The 24,064-nt window shown below is 41.2% G+C and overlaps 1 protein-coding gene across 1 annotated transcript in view; it reads right to left on the reverse strand.

The window, feature by feature from the left end:
* Window positions 1–22,339, reverse strand: part of ttc34 (tetratricopeptide repeat domain 34) — a 225,771-nt gene extending 203,432 nt beyond the window's left edge. Inside the window, exons 1-2 of the mRNA XM_048561892.2 lie at window positions 22,226–22,339; window positions 15,751–15,871 (exon numbers count right to left, since the gene is read on the reverse strand). The gene's annotated coding sequence lies outside the window, so the exon portion shown is untranslated. The remainder of the gene's footprint in view (window positions 1–15,750; window positions 15,872–22,225) is intronic.
* Between the last annotated feature and the right edge of the window lie 1,725 nt (window positions 22,340–24,064).

Genomic DNA, 24,064 nt, shown 5'->3' on the forward strand with positions numbered 1-24,064 from the left:
CAGCCCAGCTCTTCCCCTCCACCCACTGCATCCCAAAACCAGTCCAACCAGTCTCTGCCTCCCTAACCTGTTCTTCCTCTCACCCATCCCTTCCTCCCACCCCAAGCCGCACCTCCATCTCCTACCTACTAACCTCATCCCACCTCCTTGACCTGTCCATCTTCCCTGGACTGACCTATCCCCTCCCTACCTCCCCACCTATACTCTGCTCCCCACCTATCTTCTTTTCTCTCCATCTTCGGTCCGCCTCCCCCTCTCTCCCTATTTATTCCAGAACCCTCACCCCATCCCCCTCTCTGATGAAGGGTCTAGGCCCGAAACGTCAGCTTTTGTGCTCCTGAGATGCTGCTGGGCCTGCTGTGTTCATCCAGCCTCACATTTTATTATCTTGACCAAAGAAGTAGGTTTTAGGGAATTCTTTAAAGAAGGAGAAGAGAGATAGGGCTGTAGAAAACTTGAAGGAGGGAACTCCAGAGCTTGGGGTCAGGGCAGTTATGAAGTTGAGTCATTAATAATTTAGTGAGGAAAATTGGGGTGCACATCGTTATTTCAGGTAATGTTTCAAATGAGCTCATTTTCATGTTGCATTGTCTCCACTCATTTTATTGACGTCTCTGGATGGAAGAAAATAACCCTACTTTAGCTATCAGAGGGAGCAGATAAATATGCTCCAGTTCCCTGAAGTCCGAGTCGTTATGTCTGACCAAATGTTGTTATACTTATTGTCATCGTCCAAAAATCTCTTATAATCTGACAATTAAGGTTCTTCTGTCAATACTCTATGGTTATTTATCCTTGACCATTAATCACTAGCTAAGTTCAAGACAAAACATGGAAAAGGTGGCAAGAGACCGACGACAAGCACTCAACATACTGTTCGAGGTGGCAGGGATGGTCATCTGGGAAAGTACCACACAGGATGCCAGAATTCGAACACATAAACCACAAAGAATGCTTGAGAGACTCAGTAGGTCTGGCTGGATTTGTGGAGAGGAAAAAATAAAGTTAATATTTTGAGTCCAGTGACTCTTTGACAGGACTACCAGAATTCAGGTAGCAGTTAGATCTGAGTGTGGTACAATTAAAGTAGGTTCCTGAAAGAGGGAGCAGTGAGACTCTTGAGGTAGTTGAAAACAAGAGTGAGTTCTTCAAAAGTTGAGACATTTCCAAATTGGAGTCAACGTAAGTCAGCAAGCATCGATTGAAACACCATCAAGCCAATACACTGGGCAACTGTTAGATCTTGCATATCACATCCTCGAATAAATGCCCTTCCAAGATGTAGAACATCCACCAGCCACCTGAATAGCTCAAGGATATATTTTCTCAAAATGACCATTTGGCGATGAAGATTAATTCAGGAAATGAATGGTGAACAACTTGATTGTCCATATTTTAGCCCGATGTTTAATAGCCTTTTACAACAAGCTGCGTTGTCTCGTTGAGGTGACGCTGGTACGTTTTAAAGGAATGCGTTAACACTGATGTAAAGCCAGAAAATGAATATCAAACAAGCTCACGAGGTGCACAGATGTAAATCTTGAAAATCAGAAAATTAGTGTTTTCTGTTTGTTCTGAGGCATGCCATCGGGATCACGGATGACTTCCACTCCAGTTGGAAGAATTCAGAGATGGCTGATGCACTATCTGCATATCTTGTCACGTGTGGGATAGCTGGTGCTTTAAGGATTGGATAGATGGGTTGTTTGGTACTTCGAATGCATCAGCTTCACCTCTGCCTGATCCCAATGAGGTCGTTCAATGCACTTTCCCAAGTGAGCTATCTCCACCGTGGTTGGCAACAAGTCAGTGACATTAGCTGACAGGGTTCAGTGATCCCTTTGGAGGATAACCTTAAAACATTTCTACCCTTCAGAAGCGAAAACCTGTCTTACAATCTGCATGTAACTCCACGCAGATTAGAGTGGGGAGCGAAAAGAAGTATCAAGCAAATAGTCACAACCTGATTAAGAAACACACATTTCAGATTTGGCATGGAAGGGAATTAGTGGTACTCCTTTATGAGGTAATTAATGAATAACTTACAATCACTTCTTTCATTAATGTTAGTTGCATTTGTTCCATTGGCTGCTTTGGCTCCAGTTGAGCAGTTTTGACTGTTGCTAGGAGTGTGCCCAATGTCACAACCCGTAGGTACTTCTCCAATACACCTGCACATTTTTTAAGACCTTGCTTCTTAACAGTTTGCATGGGAAAAATCTATTACTAGAGCATCATTAATCTGCTAAGGCAGCCCTTGGCATTTTCTGGATATTCCATTTTATGGGCCTTTGCGTTCTGAGCTCTGGAGACTGGTTGTTTTTCTCTTGATCAGCTTTGCTTAATTATCAAAACATTTGATGCAGAAAATTGCCACAAACTCTGAGGTTTTCCCCTGCGGCAGTCCGCAAAGCCTGTGACTGCACTTTTACAATTCTTCAGGGGTGGAGGGGGTTGGGGGTGTGGATTGTAATAAGCACAACAGTATGTTTGCCCACCTTTAGCTCTCAGCTCAAGATCTTGAACACGGGTTCCCCTCAGGCAATGATATTCTTATTTCGTCTGGAGTTCATGGAGCTGGCCTTGTCTGCAACTGCTCCCTTTCCCTGACAGTTACTATTATTACAGCCTGGGGACGGAATCATTTACTGAGTTCTGCCACCAAGTGACCCAGCCCATGACCCCAACATGCTCTAAATTTCTTGCTTGGACCATTTTTACACTGCAGCCTCAGCGGACACATTGAGAGACACAACAAAACCAGGGTCACATTACCAGAAGCAGCAGCTTTCCACCAGTACATTTTTCAAGCCATTATTTTTCTGTCTCTTTTTCTCATTTAAATGATAAAGCCTAGCAACCATCAGGGAATAAATTGTCCCTTAATAAATACGCCACCTATTTAGGATTTCTGGCTGTAATGCTTGATCCAGTCAGGCCACCATCTCTTTAAGAAAGCTTTTGTTAATGGATTTCCTTTGTATGCCTGAGTTTGGAAAAAAGCTGAAGATTTATGGAATATGATGATATCTCACAGAAGTAACACAATGTTTACACACTATAACATATACATCAACCTAAAGTATATATTTTATCTGATCTTTTGAAGAACAAAATATGAGCTTTCCATTTAATTTTTGTCATTTTAACAATATGCTTCATCAGTATGACTGTAAGGATGATCTTGAATTTATATGGTACCTCCCCGGTCCTCAGGATAGTCTAAACTGCTATGCAACAAATAGATGTCTTTCCAGAATACAGTGGCATTTTTAATGTTTACACATACAACAGCCCATCTGCAAATAGCAACAAATCAATTCAAAGTATCTGCTTTTTGGTGGCATTGCAATTTTATTGACCTGGTCACATTTCAGCCCGTTATCAAGTAACCCCCACAGGGCCTTTTCCATCAACCTGAACCGACAGATGAAATGGCACTGATTTTAAAACGTACTGCCAATTATAAAATGAAGCAAAAATTGCATTTATATGGCGCCTTTCGTTATTAGCTCTAAAGTGCTTTACAGCCAATTAAATACTTTTGCAGCAGAAGGCAGAATTCTAACCTCCCAGGTATGATGCAAACACAGGCAAGAATGGTGGGGAAATGCAAGTGATTGAGAATCGGAAAAAAAATTCACGTTCTCAACGTTGAGAAGTGTTTAGTAATTTTTATCTCAAGCTGTAAATGGTGACTTCAGAATCTCGCTAGGATTCTCAGTGTCCTTTATTACTTGAAATAGTGACAACCTTATGTTCATGCATTAGATTCTCATTAAAGCCTCAGATTGCTATATAAATATTCCAGTTCTTGTCTCCTCTCCACTGAGAAACTAGACATGCAAATATGTCAATCAAAGTGGTACCTGGTGATTGCAGCTCGCCGAATTTGTAGGAGGTTGTCACAGGATATAATGGGATATAGATCAGTTGCAGATATGGGCAGAGAAATGGCAGATGGAGTTTGATCTGGGAAAGTGTGAGATGCTGCAGTTTAGGAGATCAAATGTTAAAGAAAAGTATACAGTTAATGGCAGGACTCTGAACAGCATTTATGTACAGAAAAATCTTGGGGATCAAGCCCATAGCTCCCTGAAAGTAGCCACGCAGGTAGATAGGGAGGTAAAGAAGTCATCTGGCATGCTTGCCTTTATTGTTCGGGATTTGAGTACAAGAGTCAGGATGTCATGTTACAGCTTTTTAAGACTTTGATTAGGCCACCTGTAGAATATTGTGTTCAATTCTGGTCACACCATTACAGGAAGAATGTGGAGGCTTTGGATAGGGTGCAGAAGAGGTTTACCAGGATGCTGCTGGATTAGAGAGTCTGATCTATAAGAAGAGGCTAGAAAAACTTGTGTTGTTTTCTCTTGAGCACCACGGGATGAAGCGACACATTGTAGAAGTCTATAAAATGATGTGATGCATAGGTAGAGTTTGGCGGTCAAAATCTTCTTCCCAGAGTGGAAATGTCTAGTACAAGGAGGCATGAATTTACGGTTGGGAGTAAGCTCAAAGGAGATGTGATGGGCAAGTCTTTTACACACACCATGGTAGGAGTCTGGGAAAGCACTGTCAGGATGGTGGTGGAGGCAGATACTATAGGGGCATTTATGCAAAGAATGGAGGGATATGGAACTCGGGCAGGCAGAAGGGATTAGTTTCTTTGGATGTCATGTTCAGCACAATATCATGGGCCGAAGGCCCCATTCTTGTGCTGTAGAGTTCTATCTTCTGTATTTTATGAATGCCTGTCCTCGTCGCTATACAGCTACTTCTTTGCAACAATGTCTCGAACTGCTCCATTATCCCCATCAGCCTTGACCCTTCACCTACTCGAGTCGGCTTCAACAAAACACCGACCTCACCCTAACATCATGCCTGCCCTCAGAACAGATTGCACACCATTTGAGCACTGCAGCACTTTATCTTGGATGTCAGGGGCATCTGTGATTCTATCAGGTCACTTCATTCACAAGGATATATGTTCAGCTACACAAGATGCATCTTACGGCTCTTAGAAAACCTATTTCAGAAGAACGATCCTGACCTGAAACATCAGCTTTCCTGCTCCTCAGGTGCTGCCTGGCCTACTGTGTTCCTCCAACTCCACACTGCATTATCTCTGACTCCATTGGCAGTTCTTACTATCTCTTACGGTTCTTGGCTTGTTTTCATAGTGCTCACTCACTTTACCACTCACTTTGAGGTCTCCATGTACTTCTCAACACTTAGCACGCACCCACTGATTTCAGTTGTAATTTTCAGGCTAACGCCCTCTGTGTAGGACACATTCCTTTTCTTAGTGCACAGAGTCTTCCTTGGTCAATTACAGGTTGCTAGCCTCATTGGCCTATATTACTTTCTCGTGCATGCAGCTGGTGATGGTGGGTAGTTAATCTGTCAATCAGCCAGCAGTGCAGCATCATCTTAAGTGAACATCACATCAGCAGCTCATGCAGCATATACACTGTGTGTATTTCCATCAATAGCCAACTTTGAAAGTCAAAGGGGACCAGTCCTGAGGAGGATAAAGGGTCAGTCAAGGGTTACTGCCACCATCAGTCAAGGGTTTTTTTCTGATTCCAGTGTGAAGGATTGATCTTGTCAAGTGCTTGGTCCTATTGGAGTCCAGAGCTTTGTGTCCTTGCAATCCAGGGATTGGCCCACAATTGAGGGCAAACAGGGATTACAGGAAGCTCAATAGGAGACATCAGTCCAAGGAAATGGGCCCATCTTTACTGCAATGAGATAAAGGAAGTGACTAAGCATGGCTGAAATGGATGACAAAACATTTGGTGGTCATGCAGAAGTAGGAGAACTGGGCGAGGTGTCTCCATTGAATGAGTAGGAAGCAAAGAGAGCAGAAGAGGTGAGTAGTTTGTGAGGAAGAGGTGTGTGACAGCCATTGAGTGGATTTAACACATGTAATAATGAGAGCTGTAGCCAATAAGCCTTTAGAGAGATATGTGTCTAAACGTAGATTTAGATTGAGTGGTAGTGCTGTGGCTGTGAGGTAGTAGATAGAATATCGTGGCAATAATTCTTGCAGAGCACTGAAGATCATCGGCCTTCTACCTACATTATTGGGTGTTCCTTTTCACCTGGAACTGTAATTTGCATCTGGGCTGGCTGGGTCTAGTGGAATGGCCTTCTATGGTGTCTAGCCAGAAAAACACCTGGCCTCCTCTCTGCCAACACCTCCGGGTCCCTGTCTGTGAAGCTGGGAGTGAGCTTTCCTTACTCTGCACAAAGCCCTGAATTTTGAGTGTCAAGTACAACCACATGAGGGACGTTCCTGGCTTACAACTTCTGACATGATGTGCAACTGGGCTTCAGTTACGGCATCAGAGGAGTGAACACCAAACGGTCCAGCTGTGGTGAGAATATCTGTGTTGTCAGCTGTGTGATTGCACAGTACTCCCCACTGTGACACTAGGGCAGGTGATTGTCAGTGTCTTTGGCTCATCTTCTTTCTCAACAGCACAAACTTCCATCATGAACACTCGTGTTTATCTTTTTTCTCCAGCAAAGCTACCAATGAAACACTTTGAACTCCCTTCACAGTCTTGCTGAGGAATAGTAAAGGTGACAAAATCACTTACAATTTAAGAATATAATAATATTTAAGAAAAGCAAACGACTATTCAGTCCAACCAATTGGTCATTTTATGTTAGTGCTTTGCACTTTAAATTCCACCTCTATATAGAACTCAAATTATTCTCTGCCGAGTTTCCTTTCTCAACTACAGGTTTTAAGTAAAAGATTACATTATCATTTTGTAAACTACAAATCAAACTTCTGGAAGAAGTTCATCAAAATAAAATTTCCATCAGCACTTAAATCATCACATCTGAAAAGGAAGACAGTAGCTCCAATTAAGCAATTGGTCACGTTAAATCGTCTTCCATTTTTGTTTGAATTCATCAGAGAAATAATAGCGCAGCAATGTAGAAATTTGTTGCCCTGTTCCACTATTCATTCAGACCATGATTTTCAGGGAAAATCATTCAGTCTATCAAGCTTGTCACTGCTGGCTCAACAGAACACTAATTCAGTTTCTCTATTCTTTCTGCACATTCCTTCAATTTATTTCTGTTTTACTGAGCAAATATCCATATGAACATATGAACAAGGAGCGGAAGGTGGTCATTTCAATCCTCAAGCCTGATTCACTATTTAATAAAATCATGGCTGATCTATTTCTGTTTTGAATTCCAGATTCCCATCTACCCACAAGAACATTTGATTCCCTTGTCTAACACAAATCTGACTACCTCTGCCTTAAAAATACTTGTACTCATTGCTTTCTGAGATAAAGAGTTCCAACACTTTGAGATCAAAGAAAACAATTCTCCTCATCTCTGTCCTGAATGGGTGACCCCTAATTTTTAAACATTGCCTTAAAATTCTGAACTTACATACTCTTTCCATGTTCACCTTGTTAAGGCTGTTTAGGGTTTAATATAATTCAATCAAGTTGCACCCGCATTCTCCTAAACTTCAATGGACTCAAGCCCAGTCTGTCCAACCTTTCCTCATAAGACAATCTGCTCAGTTTATCAATCTAGTGAACCTCCTCTGACCTGCTTCCAATGTACTAACACCCCTAAATAATGACACCAAAAGAGCATGTGGTATTCAAGATTTTAGTCTTGTCAATGCTCTGTATAACTGAAGCATAGCATTCTTACTTTCATGTTCAACTTCCCTTGCAGTAGAGATTATGATTCCTGTAGTCTTCCTAATTACTTAATGCACCTGCACTTAACTTTTTGTGACTCCTGCATTAGAACACCGAGATCCCTCTGCAAAATTCCAGAGTTTGCCTCTGTTTAAGTAATGCTCTGCTTTTTATCCTTTCTGTCAAAGTGAATGACATTGCCTTTCCCAACATCATACCCCATCTGCCAGATATTTGCCCACTCACCCAACTTATTTATGTCAGTCTTCACCCTTCTTATGTCTGCTTCCCAACGTACTTAACTATCTATCTTTGGGGCAGCTCAGTGGCTCAGTGGCTTGCACTGCTGCCTCACAGGACCAGGGACCTGGGTTTGGTTCCACCCTTGGGTGACTGTCTGTGTGGCCTTTGCATGTTCTGCCCATGTCTGTGTGGGTTTCCTCTGGGTGCTCCGATTTCCTCCCAAAGTCCAAAGATATGCAGGTTAGATGGATCGGCCGTGTTAAATTGCCCATAGTGTTCAGAGATGTGTAGGTTATGTGGGTTATCGGAGGATGGATCTGGGTGGGATGCTCTGAGGGTTGGTGTCGTCTTGGTGGGCCAAATGGCCTGTTTCCACACTGTAAGGATTCTATGATCTATGATCTTTGTGTTATCTGCAATTTTAGCTACAATGTTTTTGCTCCCCTCAACTAAATCATTGATATACATTGGGGATAAAAAGACTGTGGGCCAAACACAGATCCTTGGGAAACACCACTTAGTACATCCCACCAACCAGAAAAAGATCCATTTTTGCATACTCTCCTTTTTCGGCCAGGCAGCCAATCATCTGTCTGTATTAATTTATAACCCTCTACACCATCAGCTCCTAATCTGTACGATAATCTTTAAGATGGCACCTTATCTAACTCCTTCTGGAAATTCAAGTACAGTGCTTCCACAAGCTCCCATTAATCTGCTAACTCCATAAAGAACATCGGTAAATCAGTTAAACATAAGATCTTAAGAACATAAAATATAGAAGTAGAGTTAGATCATTCAGCCCATCAAGTCTGCTTCATCAAGCAATCATGGCTGATACGTTTCTCAACCCCATTTTCCTGTCTTTTCTCCATAACCCTTGGCCTCTGATCTCATCAAGAACCTATCTATCTCTGTCTTAAATATACTCAACTATTTGGTCTCCACAGCCTACTATCGCAATGAGTTCCATAGAGTCGCCACCCTCTAGCTGAAGAACTTCTTCCTCGTCTCAGTTCTAGAGGGCCATCCATTTATTTTGAGGCTATGTTCTCGGGTCCTAGTCTCTCCAACAAGTGGAAACATCTTCTCCACATTTCGGAAGAAGGGTCTAGACCCGAAACATCAGCCTTCCTACTCCTCTGATGCTGCTTGGCCTGCTGTGTTCATTCAGCTCTACACCTTGTTATCTCAGATTCTCCAGCATCAGCAGTTCCTACTATCTCTTCTTCACATCCATTCTATCCAGGCCTCTCAATATTCTTTAAGTTTGAATTAGATCACCCCCCTTGTCCTTCCAAAATCCATTCAGTAGACACAGAGTCCTCAACTGCTCCTCATATGAGAAGGCCTTCATTTCTTGGAATCATTCTAGTAAACCTCCTCTGGACCTCTTCCAATGTCAAAACATCCTTCCTTAGAAACAGAGCTCAAAACCACTTACAATATTCCAAATGTAGTCTGACCAGTGCCTCAGCAGTACATCCCTGCTCTTGTTCTTTAGCTGTCTCGAAATGAATGCTAACATCACATTTGTCTTCCTTAGTGCTTATTGAACCTGTATGTTAACCTTAAGAGAATCCTGATCTAGGATTCCTCAGACCCCTTTGAAAGCATGATTTTTCTTTCACAAAACCAAGCTGACTCTTTCAAATTACCTTCAGTCTTTCTAAAGCACCAACTATAACATCCTTGAAGATCGGTTCTGACACGTTTCCCATGACAGATGCCAAGCTAAGTGAATTATAGTTTCCTGTTTTCGGTCTCCATCTCTTCTTGAATTGACGAGTCATAGTTTCCAGGCTCATGGAACATTCTCAAATGCAGTGAATTTTGAAAAATTAACATTAATGCATTTATTACCTCATTAACCATTCTTTCAACCTCCTACAATGAGGTCCTTCATGGGCTTTTGAGCCACAGCTCCATCAGTTTGCCCTTTACCACTTCCTAGTAATTACAATTTCATCAAGTTATTTTCTTCTTCCATTTCCTGATTTACCATTATCGCTGGAAATTTTTTTGTATCCTCTACAGTGAAGAAACAAACAAAATATTTGTTCATTTTATCGCCATTTCCTTATTGTCTAGTATTCTCACCCTAGAGGACAAAAACTTTCTTTGCTTATTTTTCTTTCTCAAATAGCTGTATAAAGTTTGCTGTTCATTTTTACATTTCTAGTGAATGTTTTTACACAAATTTCTCACTCCTAATTAATTCTTTAACCATTCTCTGCCTTTTTAATATTATATCCAATCATTCTCACCTGCTATTTTCCCTTTCACAGTTATATGTTTTTCCCAGAAGCTTGATGCTTTCCTTAACACCTTACATTCATTACAGATGGGGCCCTCTCCTTTAGAATTTCCTCTGCAGGAGGAATAGTCTTAATCTGAGTAGTCTGAAATGTCTCCTTAAATACCTGCCCCTGCACCTCTATTAAATTGTCCTCCAGCCTAGTATTTGAGTTCACTTTATTAGTTTGGCTTCCTTGTCCACACACTTCCACTTATTTAAGTTTTAAATACTCACTCTTCTCCTGTTCAAGCTGAATGCAAATTTCAGTCTTGTTGTGTTTGCTGATACCTTAGGGGTGCTTTTACTCTGAGGTCATTAATTAATCCTGTAACATCACACCAAGTCATGTCAACCCTAATATAGCCTGCTCGCTGGTCATTTCCAGAATGTGCCTCATCTCAAAAATGTTCTATGAACTCTGCATTCAGACTACTTGCACCAATCTGACCTTTTCAGTTTATATGTAGATACAAATCACCTAGGATTATTGCTGTACATTTATTACGAGCATCCAATATTTATCTTTATAACCTTCAATCTACGTTGTGGTTACCATAAGGGGGTGTGACAGACCATCTCTACCAATGATTCTTCCCTCTACCATTTCCTCAGCTCCACTCAAATCAATTCAGTGGCCTGATCTGCTGAACCAAGGTTCCTCTATTATTGGACCAATGCCATTCATGATTAACAGGGCCACCCCTCCTTCATTACCTAGCTTCTTATTCTCCGTAAATATCAGATGCCGCTCAATATTCACCACCAATCCCTGTTATCATGCAGCTATGTCTCTGAAATGGCGATCAGATCATATTTATTTACATCAATGTATATTTGTTCACTTTGTTATATATGTTACATGCATTTGGATACTGAATCTTTAGTTTAGTTTTGTTATTGTAACACCTAGTCTTGACTATAGGCATATTCTTGGGCTTATTCTCAATGTCCCTTCCTGCCATTCTCCAATCTACATTTCCCATATTACCATTTTGCTCTCCTGTCTTGGCTCTATCACTTGTGGTGTTTCACCTGCTTAAGCTTGATCCCTTGTTCCTGTTGTTTAGTTTAAAGACTTCTCTCCTTCACTGAGCATAGAGTTTGCTAAAACTCTAGTCCCAGCATGATTCAGGTACAGATTTTCCCAACAGGACAGTCCCACTTTCCCCAGTATGACGCAGTATCCCACGAACTGGAGCCCATTTCTCCCATATCAGTCTCTGAGGCACTATTAACTTTATTCCTCCTCTGTGCCTTCTGCCAATTGGAAGGTGGTTCCGCTAATATTCCATAAATTGTCGGACTTGAGGTTCTGTTCTTTAGTGCCTAGCTTATCAACCTAAGCAGAACATTTTTCCTTTTCTTTACTATGTCATTTGTACTTACATGGATCCCAATAACTGGATCCTTCCCCTTGTACTCTTTGTTCCTGTCCAGCACTGGGGAGGCAATGTGACCTTTTTGACTCATTCTTTTGGCTGCAGTGTCTATCCAATGTACAATGCTATACACTGCTAGCATTATATTCCATTTCCACCAGCCCCACTCATCCACTGAATCACTTCCTGTACCATAATGCATTGGTCAGTTAGTTCATCCACAATGAAGCCCTCACTCTCATCCAAAGAAGCAGAAAGAACCTTGGGCATTTTCAACAAATGTAAAAGCTGAACTTTTCGTGTGTCTGCCCTTTGAGTTCCCTTATCTTCCTGGCTCACACTCACACCCTCCTTTCCCTGATCACTGATCATATGCCAAGATGCATGGCCACCTCCTGGTGTAAAAATAATTCCGGTAATATTCCACATTATTGATGTGTCACATTTTTTGTTGCTTGACGTCTACTTCATAACCTCTGCTACAGTTATTTTAGCCGTAAACATTTACCAGAGATATGTTTGCCAGTGTCACACTAACATCCAAGAACTCCTACACACTACAGCCAATCTGATCTGCCATCTTCAATTTATTAACTGCTTAAAAGTTTTATTTTTTTTGTACAGATCTTGTATTCTCCCGCCACTAGATCTTCCATTATTTGAAACATTTAGAATATAACAACCTTCACCAATTTTCATATTCAACTTTTTTTAAAAAAATCTTTCATGGGACGTGGACATTGCTGGCAAGACCAGCATTCATTGCCCATCGTTGTTGTCCTTGAGAACGTGGTGGTGAGTCTTTCTCTTGTGTCCTGCATTCCATCTGATGAAGGTATATCACAATGCACTGGGAAGGGAGGAACAATAAATCAGGATGATGTCTGGCTTAGAGCTGTATCACCCGGGAAAATGGAATGTATTCGATCATACTTCTGCATTGTACCTTATCAATGATAGACAGGCTTTGGAGAGTCAACACATAGGTCATTACCCTAAGAACCCATAGTCCCTGAGCAGTTTTCATAGCCACAGCATTTTTGTGGCCTGTCCAGTTCAGTTACTAGTCAATGGTAGTGCCCAGAATATTTTGATAGAGGAATTCAACATTAGTAATGCCATTGAGTATCTAGGATGGATGACTCAGTCACATTTTTTGGTGACTACCTGGCACTTGTATTGTGTGAATCTTATTTGCCACTGATTAGCCTAAGTTTGAATATTGCCCAGTTTACATTTTGATGCTGACTGTTTCAGTATTTGATGAGTTTCAATTGGTACTGATTCATTAACATTCATCCTCATTTCTGCCCTTATGATGGACAGAATATCATTGATGAAGCAGGTGAAAAAGGTTGAGTCATAGATACTATGCTGAGGAACTTGTGTAGCAAAGTTTTGGTACTGAGATGATTGACCTCCAACAACACCAACTGCCTTCTTTTGTGTTGGATGTGAGCCCAGCCACTGAACAGGTTCCCCCACAACTCATTGGCTTCAAATTTGCAGGGCTCAAGAACGCTGACTCGATGTCATGAGCAGTCACTCCCATGTCAGCTTTTGAGTTCTGCCCTTTTGTTCATGTTTGGGACAAGGTTTTGGGGAGATCAGGAACCAAGTACCTTGGTAAAATCCAAACTAAGTATCAGCAACCAAATTATTGCTGAGTATGTGCTGTTTGATAGCCTATCAACAACATCTTCCATTGCTTTGATGATGATTGAGAGAAGACTGATTGGTAATTGAGGGAATGGATTTGCCCTGCTTTTTGGACACAGGATAAACTTTACTAATTTTCCACATTATTGGTAGATGTCAATTTTGTAACTTTAACTGAATAGCTTGGATAGGGATGCATCTAGTTTTGGAGCACAACTTCGATATTATTGCTGTTATGTTGTCAGTACCACACACTTTGCAGTATTGACGCTGTCAGCCATTTCTTAATAACACAAGGAGTAAGTCAAATTTACTGAGGACTAGTATCTGTGATGTGGGGGACCTCAGGAGGAGGCCGAGATGAACCTTGCACACAGTACTTCTGGCTGAAGGTGGATGCAAATGGTTCTGAAATAAAACCGAAAGAGCTGTGGATGCTGGAAGTCAGAAACAAAAATAGAAATTGTTGGAAAAGATCAGCAGGTCTGGCAGCACTGGCAGAACTGAAGAAATGTCACTGGACCCTGAAATGTGAATTCTGCTTTCTCTCCATAGATGTTGCCAGACCTGCTGAGCTTTACCAGCAATTTGTTTTTTATTGCACATGGTCATGCCTTGCCTTTTGTTTCGGCCTCCTTCATCATTGAGGATGGGGGTGTTGTGGACCCTCCTTCTTTTGTTAGTTGTTTAATTATTCATCACCATTCATGGCTAAATGTGGTAGGACTGCAGAGCCATGTTGCTTCCATTTTTTCACAGGTCTGTGTTTTCCAATGAGGCTAATGCCTCATTTTAAGGAACGCGTGGTTCTGTTTTTGGGCCGCTGCACTTTTCATTGAACCAGGACTATGCCTTTGGCTCGATGATAATGATAGAGTGAGGGACCTTTTGGGCCATGAAGTTACAGATTGTCAATGAATCTAATTCTCTTCCTGTTGATGGCCCACAACATGACATGGATATCCAGCCATGACTTGTGAGATCTTTTCTGACTCTATTCCATTTGTCATCCTAGTTGTGTACAACACTGACTCAATGGATCCTTGTGATTGAGCATTGGAAGAGTTAGAAAAGCTTTCAGCTTCAGCAATAGATGCATTGTCTGGAGAAATGCATGAGCAGACAATGAAATAGAGAAGGAAGACAAGAGCCAGAACCTGTTTGGCTTACTTTAGTTGAAGATTATGGCTTGTGGTTGCCTGATATGTCATGGAAGATGTATCCTTCTCATTCCATGATCTTGTGAAATTAGCAGCTTCTTATAACAGCAGAGACTATCAAGATGAGAAAAAAATATATAGCTGCATTGCACCTTCAAAATCCTTTTAGATATACAAAGATTAACATTACATTATTCTCTTAGGCACATCAAACTTTCAATGTTGAGTATAGTATGTCTATGGTTAGCATCTGGATGGCATGCAGGGTTTCAAAACCTTACTTTTAATTGTAATTTTTTAACTATCTGCTTTCATTAGAGACAAATCTGGGATTTTTAGTAGCACTAACCTTGTGTGTGAATATCTGAAAGACAATTGTTGTACTGGATCTTTGGCTTCACTGCCAGCCCCATGTCATCACTACTGGGAAACTCAATGCCAGTATTGTCTTCTTGCCAGTCAGCATTAGAATGTACCATTTACCGTTCACTTTGATACATTATGCAAGATTTCAAACTGGTACTCTGTGAAAATCCAGAGTACCGAACTGAAAAGTGAATCTGTGAGCCTTGGTCAGAGTGTGGTGCATCATTAGCATCTGAACTTGTCTGACGTTGCACTTCATTCACCGCATCTTGATGGTATTCCAATGCAATAGGAAGAGAAAAATGAAAATGCACAGCCCTCCTCACATTTAAATGAAAATCAATGCCTAGGCCTCTTGAAAATTCTCCTGTACAATTTCACGTGTCTGACCCACTCGCTATCTCTTGCATAGTTTCTGACTCAATTTATTCCTCAATTATGAGCTCATTTTGAGAAGCAGAAAGTCTTCTTTTCTCTTCTTTGATTCATTGTGTTGTCCATCAGTCTCTATGAGTAGTTAGTATTTTTCCAGGCTTCAGCTAATTAAGATAATTCAATATCCAGGTAGTGAGATACGTTCAAAATAAAGAGGCTTGGAGGAATTAATGCTGTGAATTGTTTTCCTCTTGCCTGTTCTTGGGCTCTGGTTTGCCCCACCCTGAGTGACTGGATTAGATTTTTATTATATAGTGAGTTTCATTATTATTATTTTTACGTTAGGAATTCATAAACAAGTGTTTGCCTGATTTGCCTCACTTCCAGCGGGACAAGCTAAAATGGCAGAAAACAAGCAGTATAATGAGAGAAATTAGACATCAGAGGGATAAAAAGGACATGGTTCTTTTCATTAAACCCATCAACTCTAAAAGACAATACATCTGTTCAGGTCACAGACTGTTTACTTGATGACCAATTAATGAACAAATTAGCCCTGCGGCATGTACAGTTTCACTGACCTTCATTCCTATCAAGGCCAAGGATAGCTTCCAAAAGGACAAATCTTTCTTCCACTTCCAAATCTCTGTTAAGGCGCCGTCAACTCCACAAGAGAATTTTACGACTTGCCACTGTTCCCATCTTGTAAAGAAAACATAACGACATCAAAAGTCACAAGTTTAAATCAGAGTTATAGCTGACAACAAAATTCAAAAGCCTCAGAACATGTGCCCTCTTCCAATACATAGACTATCTCAATGATTATTGTTAGCTTTAGTTTTCAAAAGGACTTTGTTTCTCCTTTACTCTTTCTATTTGCATTATTATTAGGAGAGGAATTATGACTCCATGTGCTCTTACAAACATCGCCCTAGGCCCTGTTTTTTTTGCCTGTGACAATGTTCTGTTTTTTTTCATCCTTCTGTTTTGATCTCTACTTAAAGTTTTATGGCTTTGCTCCTCGAGGGTGCTATTAGCTAATATGCTAATAGTGCTATGCATATTCTATTAGCACTGTCAGAGTAAGATAAGAGACAGTTAGGTAGAGAGCACTGGAGGGTAATAACACAGCAGTGGGTCACAACATTACCATATTATCAGTCATCTTTACATCTCAATGGAGCCTGTCTGTTGTAGCTTTCACTGTCCAAGTCACAACCAGTGCAAGATTTATTCCATCTTTTGCTTAACAGTTTAACACGAACTGCGTTGTTCAGGCATAGAAAAGAAATCTTGCCTTTGAAACCCCAAACACAACTGTGAAGCTTTCTCTGATACCATTTTCAGAAAGCTTAATGAAGGGATTATCTGTTGTAGTAATCAAGGAGTATTTTAGTTCTCTGGTAAACATGTGAATGAAGCAAACATTAGGTTCTGCCGATTGTGGATTGAAGGAGATAGTTTGGAACTGAACTGTGTCAGGAAATAACACTCTCTGTTGATCCTTATTCTTTTTTTGGACAAGAATTAGAAAACTGAACTGGTCCCAAAGCGGAATCATTGTAAACAATCCCACTCCTGGTCACTAACCACTGAATCCAGTCAGGAAGTTTTGACCTTTGGTGACAATGGAATTGAACAGGGCTGTGATGCCTTCCTTGGTCAAATAGCTAGCGATAGCTCAGTAGCTTGGTCCATGCATGAAGAGTATTCTGGGGGACTGCACCATGGAATGAATCACCCCCAGCTAAAAAGACAATCGGAAGCTCTGCTTGCAACATACGCATAGATTTATTGGAAATCAGCCACACCTGGCTACCCTTCTTTCATTCAGATTAAATTTGAAGTGTGTTCAATCTTAATCCTTGCTAGCAGATGGACACTTTTTAATTTCTGCATTGACTTCTCACTGCAATGAATCACTCTACTGTATTTCCAGCAGCTGCTTTGTTTGAATTTATTGCAAATTAAGAGTGACTCTGAATTAAAACAATATGTTAAACCCCAGACAATGTTTCAATGTTTTCTGGACAAACTCATGGAAAAGGTCTCTTTCGGGAGACAGACTGCTCAGTGTGGGACTGAGCCATTCAGCATTGTAATCCAAGGTTCAATCACTCAATGTTTCTGGAACTGGGGTATATAGTGCATGTTATAGGACTAAGAATGAATAGACGGGGATTCATATTCGAGGGGGCATGAGTTCAAAATCTATCATGGCATGAAGTAAAGTTAAATTTTTTAAAATTGCAAAAGGAAAGGAAATAAAAAGCAGGTGACAAGTCTATCAGATTATTATAAAACTCAACTAGTTCACCCACGTCCTTTTGTTAAGGCAGCCTGTTGTCCTTACTTAATCTGACCAAATGTGACTCCCAGTCTCTTGCCACTTAACCACCTTATGAAGGTTTTGGATTGAATTAAATTGAATTGAATTGGCTATATTGTCATATGTACTCAAATGTGTCATCTCAGATACCAGGTACCTAGGTAGAGATTCTTCAGGGCAAGCTCAAAAACAGATAAATAAAGAAATAAACAGATTGTAGGAATAAAATAGAAAGTAGAGAAATGAGAAAGCTCCGAACTGCAGTCCTTCCAACACAGTCTCTGCTGGCACCTAGACTTCTGACTGTACTGGGCCTAGACTCCAGGCCACAATGGCGCCTAGACTCCAGATCGACGGGGCCTCGACTCCAGACCCATACCAGGCCTTGACTCAAGACTGCACTGGGGCCCTGACTCTGGGCTGCTCAGGACTCTCGACTCTGTGCTGCACAGGGGACTCGACTCCAGGGTGCACCAGGCCTCGATTCCGGGCCTCTCCAGGGCCTCGACTCCAGGCTGCACTGGGCCTCGCCTCCAGAACGCACCAGGGCCTTGATTCTGGTCTGCACTGGGACTTGAACTCCAGACCACACCGGGTCTTGACTCCAGACTGCACCAGGCCTTTACTCCAGACCACACCAGGCCTCCACTCCAGACTGCACCGGGCCGCGATTCCAGACCACACCAGGCCTTTTTCCAGACCACACAGGGCCTCGACTCTGGGCTGCACCGGGGCCTTGACTCCGGGCTGCTCCAGGGCCTAGATTCCAGGCTGCACTGGGCCTAACCTTAAGGTTCTTGAGGCTGGCGGACTGCTCTGGACTCAGGTTGTATTAAGCTATACAAAGAAGGAGTCCTTTTGAAGGGCAACTTGGGAAGGTTCGATACGTTCGAAGCTTGCCATTCATGTCCCTATCTTGAGAGAGTAAAATTAAAAAAAGCATGAGGAAACTACAGCGGCAGCAGTTCTGAAGTTCTGAAGAAGGATCACTAGACCCGAATCATTAAGAGATTTTCCAGCCTTTTCTGTTTTTTTTTCAGATTGCCAGCATCTGCAGCTCTTTTAGGATTTTGTCACCATTGTTCTTTAGGTTAAGAAGAGTCAACCTATCTATGGTTGGCCTCGTGTGGATACCTCGGCAATTCACTACTTTCTCAGGCTACTGATTAATAAAACTTAAGGCCCATGTTGAACCTTCTGCTTGGAACACATAGTTTTACAAGTGGAATTGGACGTGAGACCAAAATCAGGCACTAACCAATTTCTATTCAACTGAGTGCATCAAATATATTTTTAATCCATTTAATCTGAGTTACATCCGTGTACAACAAAACGGTGAGCTGAAACTCTGAGCAGGAGAATTTTCACATCTGTCATTGGCCAGATAATCAACGGTAGTGGATTGACCATCTGTATTAAACTCTGCCCAAATTTTGCTACCATTGAAGTTGACTGACGACATTTCCACTTGGGCCATTGCAACCAGGTATTTTAAGCTGCAACTTACTTCTCCGAAGATGGTCTAATGTTGGAAATCGATATTGTAGTAGAGACTGCGTCCTGCAATGGGATAATACATTGACATTGAATCTTTGGTTTGGATCCAGCTGCACAGATGGAATAAAGTTTATTCCATCTGTTCATTGTTAAGAACTTCACATAAATTGAGTTTGGGCCATCTTAATTCAATTCAGCCAAAATGACCACAAGTTAGGATTTAAACAGTCAGAGACCACAAGGGCAGCTGAGGTAGGAGGTGGTATTTTGTATAAGAAAGGAAGCAGAGTGAAAACAAAATTAGAGATAATGGGAACTGCAGATGCTGGAGATTCCAAGATAATAAAATGTGAGGCTGGATGAACACAGCAGGCCAAGCAGCATCTCAGGAGCACAAAAGCTGACGTTTCGGGCCTAGACCCTTCATCAGAGAGGGGGATGGGGGGAGGGAACAAAATTACATGTGTTTAGGGATAACACAATATGAAATTGTAGGAGCACAGCAGGCCAGGCAGCATCGGCGGAACAGGAAACCTGACATTTCGGGTCAGGACCCTTCTTCAGAAATGGGGCAGAGGCAGTGAAGGAAGCTCAGAAATAAATAGAGAGGGGGTGGGGCTGGGGAAGGTAGGTGGGATGGTGATAGGCAAGTGCAAGTAGGAAGCGGTGGGGATTGATCAGTGAGGTGGGAGGAGCAGGTAGGTGGGAGAGAAGATGGACAGGTTGTATCAGGTCAAGGAGGCAGGGATGAGAGGGAGGGTTGGACATGGGATGAGACCAGGCGCGACGAAATTTTAAAACTGGTGAATTCCATGTTCAGACCATCAGGCTGTAGGCTCCCGAGGCAGAGTATGAGGTGCTGCTCCTCTAGTTTGCAGTTGATGTCATTGAGACACTGGAGGAGACCTAGGATAGACATGCCACCCAGGGAGTGGGAGGGGGAGTTAGAATGGTTGACGACTGGAAGGTGTTGTTGTTTGTTACATACAGAGTGCAGGCACTTTACAAAATGGTCTTCCAGTCTACACTTGGTGACTTGCAGACTGTTTGGCTAAAAATCTGTGCTCTGTATGTGACAAATCACATTTGTTTAGAGCCTTTTGTAGCCCTAGGATGTCCCAAAAATCTTCATAGTGAAGTGTGGTCACTGTTGTAATGCAAGAAACATGGCAGGCATATTGCAGGCTGCAAAATTCAATAATGAAATAAATGACCAGATAATCTGTTTCAGTGATATTAGTTCTTGGACTAATGTTAGCTGAATACCGGGGAGAGCTTCTTTCCACTTCAAAATAGTGTCAAGGCATTTTCTGCACACCTTGCAGATGGAGTCTTGAGTTAACATCTCATTAGAAAGGCATCACTTCTAATTTAGTACTACAGTCTGGATTATACACTGCACATCATGGAGTGAGGCATGAACGCACAAAGTTTCTGAACTGGGGGCCAGAGTACTACTGTTGAGGCAAACAAAACACAGTGAATGGGAGGAATGTTACACTTTATCTAACTAGTGCTGTGTCCAGGACTGACATGTTGGGGCACAAATTTGGCAAAGATCCATTTATGGTTCTACAACCTTTTATATGCTGACGTCATGTGAATCAACCTGAAGGTGTGCGACTGCCTGAACTTGACCATCAGACTTCATTATTAATATTTAATTGAGGTCCTGTTGCCTGTCAATCCTCCAGAAGCAGCTCAATCCTTTATTAATGATGATGGTTGGATGACGTGACTGGTGGACTTCTCGAAATGAGTCTGATGAATTCAGCTGTGGCCCAATGGTTGTCTGTTTGTCTCCAACTCACTGCTAAATCTACAAAGAATCCACAGCAGTGATATAGACCAGTTAGTCAAGTTGGTCAAAACTAGTGTTCATGCCCCACCTGAGCCATCATAGAAACATAGAAAATAGGTGCAGAGTAGGCAATTCAACCTATTGAGCCTGCAACACCATTCAGTATGATCATGGCTGATCATGCAATTTTATTTGGCCTATTTACTACAGCTCTCTTTATCAATATGTCCTTCCATTCCTTTCGTCTTCCTGTGATTATTTGCCTTCCCCTCAAAAGAATCTTTGCGAATTGCAGTAAATATTCCTTCTGTTACAAAATTCCACATTCTTAGCACTATCTGGGTAAAGAAGTTATTAAGGTACTTCACATATTTTGGCTGCTCCCAGTATTTAAACCCCTCACAAACAAATGGAGATTGATTACATGAACCTGACTTGAATTCTCTACTCGAAAGATAAGCGGTATTTGCAATGCTCACGGAAAATTTTGAAACCTGATTCTGTCTCAGAAATATTACCTCCTCATGGCAGGCACTCAGAGCACACTCTATGCCCAGCGCAAGGTGATCAAGATTGAAAATCCAGCAGAATCAGGGAACAGAATCTCCATTCTTGTCATAAAATAAGAGATGTTTGAAAACACAGGGAAACAGGAGATTTGACTGACCAAAATTAGTGATGACTATGTGGAGCAGATTGCGTAGGAGATCTATACTGACAGATGGTGGCAGCAAATTAAACAGGAAGCTAGAGAGAATTTGGGCGGGGACAGACACTAAGGGGATGAAAACCTGGATTAATGAAAATCTGAGACCAAGCAGGTGAAGCATAAAGCTACGTACGTCTTAAATTCTTCAGAACTATTTACATGCCTTGATGGAAAGGTAGAACTTGCATTCTTGTAGCACCTTTCAGAACATTGGGATGCCCCAAAAACTCTTCATAAATGAATAATATGCATTTGAAATGTGATCACTGTCGTAATGTAGGGCAACGCATTTGAACAGAGCAAGACCTCACAAATGACAATGTGACACTGTCAATGGTTGGAGGATAAGTATTGGCCTAGAAATCACAGTGGCAAACATACAGCTAATTAGTTAAAAGACTTTCATGTCATCACTCTGGCCATGTTTTGACATTCTCTTTAGTCTGTTTAAAATAAATGAAAGACGCAAAGGAAATTATTTTACAGGCGTTACGTAAAAAAGATGTATATTTCTAACAAAACTTTGCTCAGGAAACTCCGCACTTAAAGGGTTCAGAGGTCAATGAGCAATTTTGAAAGTACTTTTTGTTCTGTTTACTTTTTCACTAGTCATGGGTGTTTGAAGAGTTGTGTAAGCATAAATAATCTGTGAGGAAACACATAAGGAAACAAAAGCCAATTAACAGTACATTTAGAGATGTACCAATGTACAATACTCACAGTAACAGTAGTTTAAAGATCATCTGGAAGCGTTTTCCATCCATTTTGCTGATTTGTTCTGTGGTTCCAATTTTCTCTCCATCTTTCCTGAAAATTGTTTGTGCATGCACAACTTGCCCTCAGTCACCTTGCCTAGTTGACTTATCGTTTATATCAAAGTTTTATGGGCGTGCCATAGCTGTTTATTCAACTGTGGAATGCATCACAGTCAAATGATGATCATAAATACAAGAAAATCACTAAAATTCATTGAGAGAGTAGTTAATAGGTGTTAACTTGCTGCCGCATGAGTCAGTTGAGGTGTTTATCACAGATGATTCAAGGTTAAGGTATGTAAACATATGAGGGGATAAGAAATAGAAGGATATGCTGATGATTTTAGATAAGGTGAGGCCAGAGCTGGTCCTTTGTGGGAACATAAACAAGATATGGACTAGTTAGGTGCAAATTGCCTGTTTCTATGTTGAATATTATAAACAGCTCTATAAAAGTTGTCACTTAACATCAAAACATACACACACACTTGAACAACCAGAGAAAGAAGGGAGAAGAAAATTGGCTGAATATTTGTGATAAATATTACTTATGTGACATCGAATTACATACAACCTAAGGCACAATAACAGGCCATTCAGCCCCACCTAGACATGCTCATATTTCTGTTGCACTTGAGCCTCATACTATCCTTTCTTGTCTAACTCTGTTCGTGTAACCCTGAATTCCCTTCTCCCTCATATTCTTATCTAGCCTCCACTTAAGTGTACTTACGTTATTTGCCTCAACATTCCCATTCTAGCCAATTCCACATTCCCAGAACCTTCTAGGTGAAGAAGTTTATTTTTAATTTCTAATTTGATTTCTTGCAAACTATACCAAAGTGCTGGCCTGTAGTTGTGCTCTTTCCTACAGGTTGAAACATTGTCTATATATCTATGATATCAAAATATCATAGTTGGATTGTTCAACCTTTCCTGACAATAACAATCTTCAAAATCAGAGGTCACACAGCACCAGGTTATAATCCAACAAATTTATTTGAAATCTCAAGCTTTCAGAGCGCTGCTCTTTGTTAGGGGAAGTCTGGACTTCACCTGATGAAGGAGCAGCTCTCCAAAAGCCTGTGATTTTAAATAAACCTTTTAGATTATAACCTGGTGCCGTGTGACTTCTGACTTTACCCACCCCACTCCAACATTGGCATGTCCATCTCAATAATAATCTTGCCTTTCTGGTGTCATCCTTATGAATAGTTTTGTTATTCTTCAAGTGCCTTCATACCTTTGTATAATATGCAATCAGAATTATAGTCTAGTCTAACCATTCTCTACTTTCAATTCTTCTCTTTAGAATTGAATCCTAGTGCTGGGTTTGCTATTTTTATGACTATATTAATTTGAGTTGCAGCTTTTGCTAGATCATGTGTTTTTTTTGTGAGATCATACTGAGGATGTGGACGGAGGTCTCACACTGGTGAACAACAACCTTTATAAAGTGGTTACATTATTTCCATAAGTGGTAGGGGAGAACACTTCTAGATTCACGCAACCTCAGTCCTAGTTCCATATGGCCCTCAGGTCAGCAGGCATTTCTCTGCTGTTTGTATACTACGTGTGCTATTCATTAGCAGCAAAGGAATTATCCACTTTTTTACACTTTGTTCTATCCCACTGAATTATTTTCATTTAACCATGAACATTACCTTTAAAACATTCAACTCATCGAACTTTTCAAATTCTTTCTGTCCCCTGCCACATCTCTGTTTGACTTTGCCCGAAGATGTAGTCATATGCTACTGCAGAAATAAAGAAGGTTCAGGCTGAGGTAAACATCTTTATTCAG

Source organism: Stegostoma tigrinum, chromosome 28 (genome assembly GCF_030684315.1).
Source record: "Stegostoma tigrinum isolate sSteTig4 chromosome 28, sSteTig4.hap1, whole genome shotgun sequence".
Classification (NCBI taxonomy): domain Eukaryota; kingdom Metazoa; phylum Chordata; class Chondrichthyes; order Orectolobiformes; family Stegostomatidae; genus Stegostoma; species Stegostoma tigrinum.